The sequence below is a fragment of the Microcaecilia unicolor genome, chromosome 3, assembly GCF_901765095.1.
Source record: "Microcaecilia unicolor chromosome 3, aMicUni1.1, whole genome shotgun sequence".
Lineage (NCBI taxonomy): Eukaryota > Metazoa > Chordata > Amphibia > Gymnophiona > Siphonopidae > Microcaecilia > Microcaecilia unicolor.
In genome coordinates this window covers 237,060,627-237,069,097 of record NC_044033.1, presented here as the reverse complement: position 1 = coordinate 237,069,097, position 8,471 = coordinate 237,060,627, and the positions used below count along the sequence as shown (strand labels likewise).

At 41.4% G+C, this 8,471-nt stretch overlaps 1 pseudogene; it reads left to right on the top strand.

The window, feature by feature from the left end:
• Nucleotides 1-3,803: 3,803 nt before the first annotated feature.
• Nucleotides 3,804-6,439, top strand: LOC115464463 (annotated as a pseudogene).
• The last annotated feature ends 2,032 nt before the right edge of the window (nucleotides 6,440-8,471 follow it).

Sequence of the window (8,471 nt, the reverse complement as noted above, 5' to 3'; positions counted from 1 at the left end):
TGCTGTACTTTTTCAACTGGTTTTTCATACATTCACTGTTCATTTTTATGATAATAAACCTATAGTTTATTAGTTCTGCCGTCCTGGACTGACTAAGAATCCTGGTTTCTGTTTTGGGGATTGCTTTCTAGAAACTGTGGAACTCCTGGAGTGTGGCTCCAGTGTGCTAGAAATTACCAGAGAATAATCTGAGAGTGGGAGACTAGCTCAGATGCAAGCAGGGCACAGTCGGTGGGAGGAGGGTGCTAGTATAGAGCACATGCCCCAGGTGCAGGAGGTCCTGAGCAATGTTGGAGACAGACCCTCCAGGTGGCCACAGGGTTAACCCCAGGCGGGCACTAGGCGTTTGGTGACAATAACACTTTGTTTTATAGTCCGCAATACCTCGCAGTTCTATGTGGGTTACAAACAACAAGACTAGACAAACCAGAAATTACAGCAGAACATTATCGTGAATTAAATATGTTCATTTCCTTCCATAATTCTGAAACAAATCTGTTTTGAGCTTGATGCCTGAACTATCTAGGAAGAAATTCCTTGTCTATTTAGCAGTCTGATATGAAAGCAAAGAGTCTATACACCTCTTTTGTATTTCACCCTTCAAAGATGGAAAATACTCTTCTACCATCTGCTGCTTGCCTTCCAGTAATAAATCCTACCTGATCAGGGTTAATTATAGTGGGCCGTGAGGGAGGGGAGTGACATAGAGGCAGAAAACACTCCCTCACTGGGATGTATCCTATCCGGCTCTGTAGTTTTTTCCACTTTCAGGTTTTCAAGCCGTTTATAAAATGCTTTCTTCTATGAACGGCGCAGGATCCACTCCATTCTCAGATATTCCCTCCTCAACCGACTATGATCCTTCCGTGAACACTGAAGAGAAGTATTTGTTTAGCGCATTCACTTTATCCTCATCACTCTCCACATAGCTATTCTCAGCGTCTTTCAGTCTTGCAATTCCGTTCCTATTTTCCTTTCCCCGATATATCTAAAAAAAAGGTCTTGTCACCTCTCTTTACATCTTTAGCCATTTTTCTTCTGCCTGTGCTGTAACTAGCTGTATTTCCTTCTTCAAGTTTAATCCAATAATCTTTTCCGTGATCCTCTTGTTGTGTTCTTTGTATTTCGTGAACAAAGCCTCTCTTGCTCTTATTTTTTCAGCTACTTGTTTGGCGAACCACAAAGGCTTCCTGTTTCTCTTGTTTTTGTTTACTTACCTTGTGTAAAGATCGGTTGCCCTATTTATAGCAGTTTTCAGCTTGGACCACTTCACCTATCCTGACCCATGCCATCAGCTCCTTCTTTAGATATCCCCCATTTTAACCAAAATCAGTACATCTGTATCTTGAAACACCTGACACCTACTTCATTCCCCTCCCCTCTACCCATAACCCCTAGTCCCATCTAACTCCTGCTCCTTCCCCCAGTCCATCTTCTGCTCTGTTTCCTTCCCCTCCCCTTCCCCCACAACCCCTCTACCCCTAGCCCCATCTGCCTCATGCTCCTCTCCCCCACCCCATCCATCTGCTTCTTCCTTCCTTCCTCCCCCACACACCAGTTTCATCCACTTTCTGTTTTCCAGGATCTCTTGTCTATTTGACTTTTTTCCCACCATCATTTCCTCTGTGTCCCTGTCCTTATTCCCATGTTCAGTATCTACCTTCTATGTCCCCAATTCTCCCCTTCTTTCCTCTTCACTTCCACTCTAGCACTTCCACCCTAGCCTCTTCTCAATCTCCCTGTGCTTGTTGCAATGCAGCCTCTTTACTCATTCTCTCTCTCTCTCTGCCCCCTGCAGTAAAGCTGCTTTTCACTCTCTCTCTACCCCTTGCCATCCAGCCTTTTCTGTCTCTGTCCCATGCACTGTCTCTTCTCTCCCTCATTCTCTCTCTGTTCCCTCATTCTCTCTCCCCCTGCCATGCAGCCTCTCTCTTTCTGTGCCCCCTGCCATTTTTCAACTTTACTCTCTCACTCTCTCTCTCTCTCTCTCTCTCTCTCTCTCTCTCTCTCACCAAAGTTAAAATAAGAAATTATTTTGCAGCAAAAATAACACAGGGTAATTGGGCTACACAGGCAAAAGGGAGAAGCCGGCAGTAGGAACACCTATATCTCATTGTTAGGTGAGACCAACAAGTGAGAGATGGTCAGTGGTCTTCTTGCCCCTTCCTTACAACAGACTTATGTACAATTTCTCTTAGCTTGGTTCTGTAAAATGTCATTTTATTTTTGATTGAGAAGGCACATAAAAGATGCATTTCCTGGAACCCAATTGGGCCCGTTCTTGTTAGAACTTCTTTTATCAGACTTATGCAAGGTCATGTTTCTGAGGAATAGGTGACGTTCTCAGGAACCAGTTGGTTTTACTGTTCCATCTTTTCTCTCTCGCCTTTATGGCACCCAAGTCTCTTCACCTGCCCTATTCCCTCCATAACCCTCCAGCCATAATATAGCGCTGATGGAAACACTGGCCACCTGCTTCCTTCTCTCCAGCTGTTTCCCTTTTTCATCAAACATAGTCGTGGACATAATTATACTGTAGCAGAGTTCCCTGGGGGGGTTTCTTCTGAGGTAATTTAATTGCTTTGGCCTGAGTAGTGCAGGGAAATGTTTTTGTGTTTTGTTTAATTCACAGTAAGAGAAATGTGTTTATTATCTTCACGCCTGTTAATTCTGTACCCTTCATATTTACTAGGCCATATTCTGAAGAATCTCCTGGGGCTGGCTAACCCCCAATGTTCAGTGGCATTAAAGCAGGTAGTATCGGTACCCTGAATATTGCCTCTGATCGCTCACAAATAAGGGGCGGTTTATGAAGGGGAGGCATATAGGAGGAGCCCAGGGTTATGCGGGTGCTGGCTGGCTCACATAGGACATGAACTACTGAATATCGGGCTGGCACCCACATAACTTTCTTTTTTGTATATCCTTTTCTGTAGTTGTAAAATTAATGATCGTACTCTTCTAGTTTATCCAACAGATGATGGATTTGGGAATGAGAGTGGAAGAGTGAGAATGTGCAAAGAGGAATGGAAACACGAAGACTCCTCCAGAGACTGCACAGATCCTTCAGCAGACTGTGAAGGAGGTATCGGTAGCATAGTACCAACCGGTGAAAAAGCAGCAGCTCAGAAAGGAGAAAGATTAGAAAGACAAAAGAGAAAATGTAGCTATTTCCCAAGACTTGTACAACCTGGAAGACTTGGAAGTGAAAGAGATTTTAAAAGTGCTGATGTTTGGGAAACCTTTACTACTGACTCCAATTTTGAGCACCACATGAGTGGCTTAGGACTGAAGTTCAAGACTACTGTCAAGGTATGCAAAAAAAGTAACCTATCTGGAAACTGTGAAAAACCATGTAAATGTTCAGAATGTGATAAATGTTTCAATGAAAGGAGCCTACAACTGCATAAAATAGGTCACATGGAACATAAACTATTAAATGTTCAGAATGTATAAACGTTTCAGAACCAAGGTAAACCGTGAAAGCCACAAAAGGATTCATACAGGAGAGAAACCATTTCAATGGTTCCGAAGGAGGGCAGACCTGGAAAGCCACAAAAGGATTCACGGTGAGAAACCATTTAAATGTTCAGAATGTGATAAATGTTTCAAAACCAAAGGTGAGGTGAAACTTCACGAAAGGATTCATACAGGAGAGAAGCCATTTAAATGTTCAGAATGTGATAAATGCTTCAAAACGAAGGCTAACTTGAACCTGCACAAAATGAATCATACAGGAGAGAAACCATTTAAATGTTCAGAATGTGAGAAATGTTTCAAAACCAAAGGTGAGGTGAAAGTTCACGAAAGGATTCATACAGGAGAGAAGCCATTTAAATGTTCGGAATGTGAGAAATGTTTCAGAACCAGGCCAAAGCTGGAACGTCACAAAATGACTCATACAGGAGAGAAGCCATTTAAATGTTCGGAATGTGATAAATGTTTCAAAACCAAAGCTGAGGTGAAAATTCACGAAAGGATTCTTACAGGGAAGAAGCCATTTAAATGTTCAGAATGTGATAAATGTTTCAAAACCAAAGGTGAGGTGAAACTTCACGAAAGGATTCATACAGGAGAGAAACCATTTAAATGTTCAGAATGTGAGAAATGTTTCAGAACCAGGACACAGCTGGAAAGTCACAAAATGACTCATTCAGGAGAGAAATCATTTAAATGTTCAGAATGTGAGAAATGTTTCAGAACCAGGCCAAAGCTGGAACGTCACAAAATGACTCATACAGGAGAGAAGCCATTTAAATGTTCGGAATGTGATAAATGTTTCAAAACCAAAGGTGAGGTAAAACTTCACGAAAGGATTCATACAGGAGAGAAGCCATTTAAATGTTCAGAATGTGATAAATGCTTCAAAACGAAGGCTAACTTGAACCTGCACAAAATGAATCATACAGGAGAGAAGCCATTTAAATGTTCAGAATGTGAGAAATGTTTCAAAACCAAAGGTGAGGTGAAAGTTCACGAAAGGATTCATACAGGAGAGAAGCCATTTAAATGTTCGGAATGTGAGAAATGTTTCAGAACCAGGCCAAAGCTGGAACGTCACAAAATGACTCATACAGGAGAGAAGCCATTTAAATGTTCGGAATGTGATAAATGTTTCAAAACCAAAGGTGAGGTGAAACTTCACGAAAGGATTCATACAGGAGAGAAGCCATTTAAATGTTCAGAATGTGATAAATGCTTCAAAACGAAGGCTAACTTGAACCTGCACAAAATGAATCATACAGGAGAGAAACCATTTAAATGTTCAGAATGTGAGAAATGTTTCAAAACCAAAGGTGAGGTAAAACTTCACGAAAGGATTCATACAGGAGAGAAGCCATTTAAATTGTTCAGAATGTGATAAATGCCTCAAAACGAAGGCTAACTTGAACCTGCACAAAATGAATCATACAGGAGAGAAGCCATTTAATGTTCGGAATGTGAGAAATGTTTCAGAACCAGGCCAAAGCTGGAACGTCACAAAATGACTCATACAGGAGAGAAGCCATTTAAATGTTTCGGAATGTGATAAATGTTTCAAACCAAAGCTGAGGTGAAACTTCACGAAAGGATTCTTACAGAGAGAAGCCATTTAATGTTCAGAATGTGATAAATGTTTCAAAACCAAAGGTGAGGTGAAGTTCACGAAAGGATTCATACAGGAGAGAAGCCATTTAAATGTTCGGAATGTTGAGAATGTTTCAGAACCAGGCCAAAGCTGGAACGTCACAAAATGACTCATACAGGAGAGAAGCCATTTAAATGTTCGGAATGTGATAAAGTTTTCCAAAACCAAAGCTGAGGTGAAACTTCACGAAAGGATTTCATACAGGAGGAGAAGCCATTTAAATGTTCAGAATGTGATAAATGTTTCAAAACCAAAGGTGAGGTGAACTTCACGAAAGGATTCATACAGGAGAGAAGCCATTTAAATGTTCAGAATGTGATAAATGCTCAAACGAAGGCTAACTTGAACCTGCACAAATGACTCATACAGGAGAGAAACCATTTAAATGTTCAGAATGTGAGAAATGTTTCAAAACCAAAGGTGAGGTGAAAGTTCACGAAAGGATTCATACAGGAGAGAAGCCATTTAAATGTTCGGAATGTGAGAAATGTTTCAGAACCAGGCCAAAGCTGGAACGTCACAAAATGACTCATACAGGAGAGAAGCCATTTAAATGTTCGGAATGTGATAAATGTTTCAAAACCAAAGCTGAGGTGAAAATTCACGAAAGGATTCTTACAGGAGAGAAGCCATTTAAATGTTCAGAATGTGATAAATGTTTCAAAACCAAAGTTGAGGTGAAACTTCACGAAAGGATTCATACAGGAGAGAAGCCATTTAAATGTTCAGAATGTGAGAAATGCTTCAAAACGAAGGCTAACTTGAACCTGCACAAAATGAATCATACAGGAGAGAAACCATTTAATTGTTCAGAATGTGATAAATGTTTCAAAACCAAAGGTGAGATGAAACTTCACGAAAGGATTCATACAGGAGAGAAGCCATTTAAATGTTCAGAATGTGATAAATGCTTCAAAACGAAGGCTAACTTGAACCTGCACAAAATGAATCATACAGGAGAGAAACCATTTAAATGTTCAGAATGTGAGAAATGTTTCAGAACCAGGACACAGCTGGAAAGTCACAAAATGACTCATTCAGGAGAGAAATCATTTAAATGTTCAGAATGTGAGAAATGTTTCAGAACCAGGCCAAAGCTGGAACGTCACAAAATGACTCATACAGGAGAGAAGCCATTTAAATGTTCGGAATGTGATAAATGTTTCAAAACCAAAGGTGAGGTAAAACTTCACGAAAGGATTCATACAGGAGAGAAGCCATTTAAATGTTCAGAATGTGAGAAATGTTTCAGAACCAGGACACAGCTGGAAAGTCACAAAATGACTCATATCTGACAGAAACCATTTAAATGTTCAGAATAATTATTGTTTCAGATCCAAGGTGAACCTGGAAAGCCACAAAATGGCTTATACTGTGATAGAAACTATTTAAATATTCAAAATGTGATAAATGTTTCCATAGGAAGGACCAACTGAAACAGTACAGAAGGACTCATACAGGAGAGAAGCCATAAGTGTTCCAAATGTGATAAATGTTTCAGTAAGAAGTCCAAGGAGAAAGTTCACGAAAACTCATACGGAAGAAAAAACATTTAAATATTAGGTATGTGATACATGTTTTAATAAGAAGATCCAATTGAAATAGCACAAGACTCATATTGGAGGGAAACCATTTAAATGTTTAGAATAAATGTTTCAGAGGGAAGAACCATCTGACTCGGCTTGCAATAAATCACAGTAGAAAAACCACTTAAATATTCAAGATGTTATACATGTTTCAAAAACAAGGGGTTACTGGCAGAGAGGAAGGTTAGAGCAGGCCAATGGCCTGGAGAAACAACTAGGAATATCTGAAAAGAGGGATTGCGTAGGCCTGTCACATATTGTAAGGCATTAAGACATGCTTAAGAACAAGGATCGTGGACCAGTATGTGTGAACTATGTGGCAGTTCAGTAGAGAGTGTGCAGGAGTTCATTGTACTTTAACCATTGTAAAAATCAGGCCCGTGCCAAGGGTCTATGCCGCCCCCCTCCCCCCCCAGACTAACTGTTGGCGCCCCCCCCCCCCCCCCCCCCGCAGAAGAACAGTTGGCGCCCCCCCCCCCGCAGAAGAACAGTTGGCGCGCGCGCCCTCTCCCCCCCCCCCCCCCCCCCGTGAAGATGATCGCTGCGCGCCCTGGGGCCTGTAAATCTTTTACTTGCAGTCGCAGCAGCGTCTGTGAAAGCGGAGCGCTGCCGACATCTCCCTTCCCTTCACGCTCTTGGTTCCCCGTGTCCGCCTTCTTCTGACGTCAGAAGAAGGCGGGGACACTGATGGAACCACGAGTGCAAGGGAAGGGAGACGTCGGCAGCGCTCCGTTTTCACAGACGCTGCTGCGACTGCAAGTAAAAGATTTAAAGGCCTCGCGGCGCCTCCAGAGGTGGGCGCCTCCTGCCATGCTTACCTCGCTTTACCAGCATCGGCACGGCCCTAGGTTAAAAATGGTAACATTTATAGCTCTTCTGGACAGGGAGTTACATATATGAATTATATTAGCTTTACTTAAATAAATTACCTTAGGTAAGCCTGTATGGAGATATATACTTTAACATTTATTCTGTTCATTATTACCACTGCTTCTAATTTTGTATTCTAACCAGATAAGGAAGGAACCAGGAGGCAAACTTTCTCTGCAATGTTAGGAATTTAGAGAAAAAAACCTGTAGCTGGACATGACATAGAAACAAGTTAGAAGATGGGAAAGATAGGTATGGAATATGGGCAGGGATGGAAACTAAATGAAAGAGGATAGGTGGAAAAGACAGGTAAGCAAATGCAGAAGGAGAGCACAGATAGACAGATAGAAGACCTATATAAGGGGGATCCACCCTTTGCTCGAGGGAAATCTTATCTTCCTAGCTGAGCTCCCCTCCTGATCTTTCTCTTTTATGTTTCATTAGCTGCTTGCACTCTGCCCTTGCTTATGATTTTTGTCTGCTGGTTGAAAGAAAAATAAAGAATCTTTCTGAATTTGACAGCTAGTTGTGTGAGAATTTTTTGGCTAAGACGTCCCCATCGCAGAGGTGGTGTGAAGAGGTTAAACCTCACAGTGAGTGTATGGTGGGCTGTTACGGAGGCTGAGATGCAAATGGCATATAATGAATCGTACAAAAGAGAAACCATTTAAATATTTCTGAATGCCATATCGAGCTGCAAACGACATGAAATGACTTATACAATAAACCACTTAATATTCTAAATGTTTTAGAAGTGAAGTTGCAATGGCCTATAGGTCTCACCGGAGAGAAAAATGGTTTTAAAACAAACCTGTATAAGGGACCATTTTACTGAAGTGCAGAAAGCCTATTGCAGGCTCGCTGCGTGCAATTCGGAAGTACCGCTG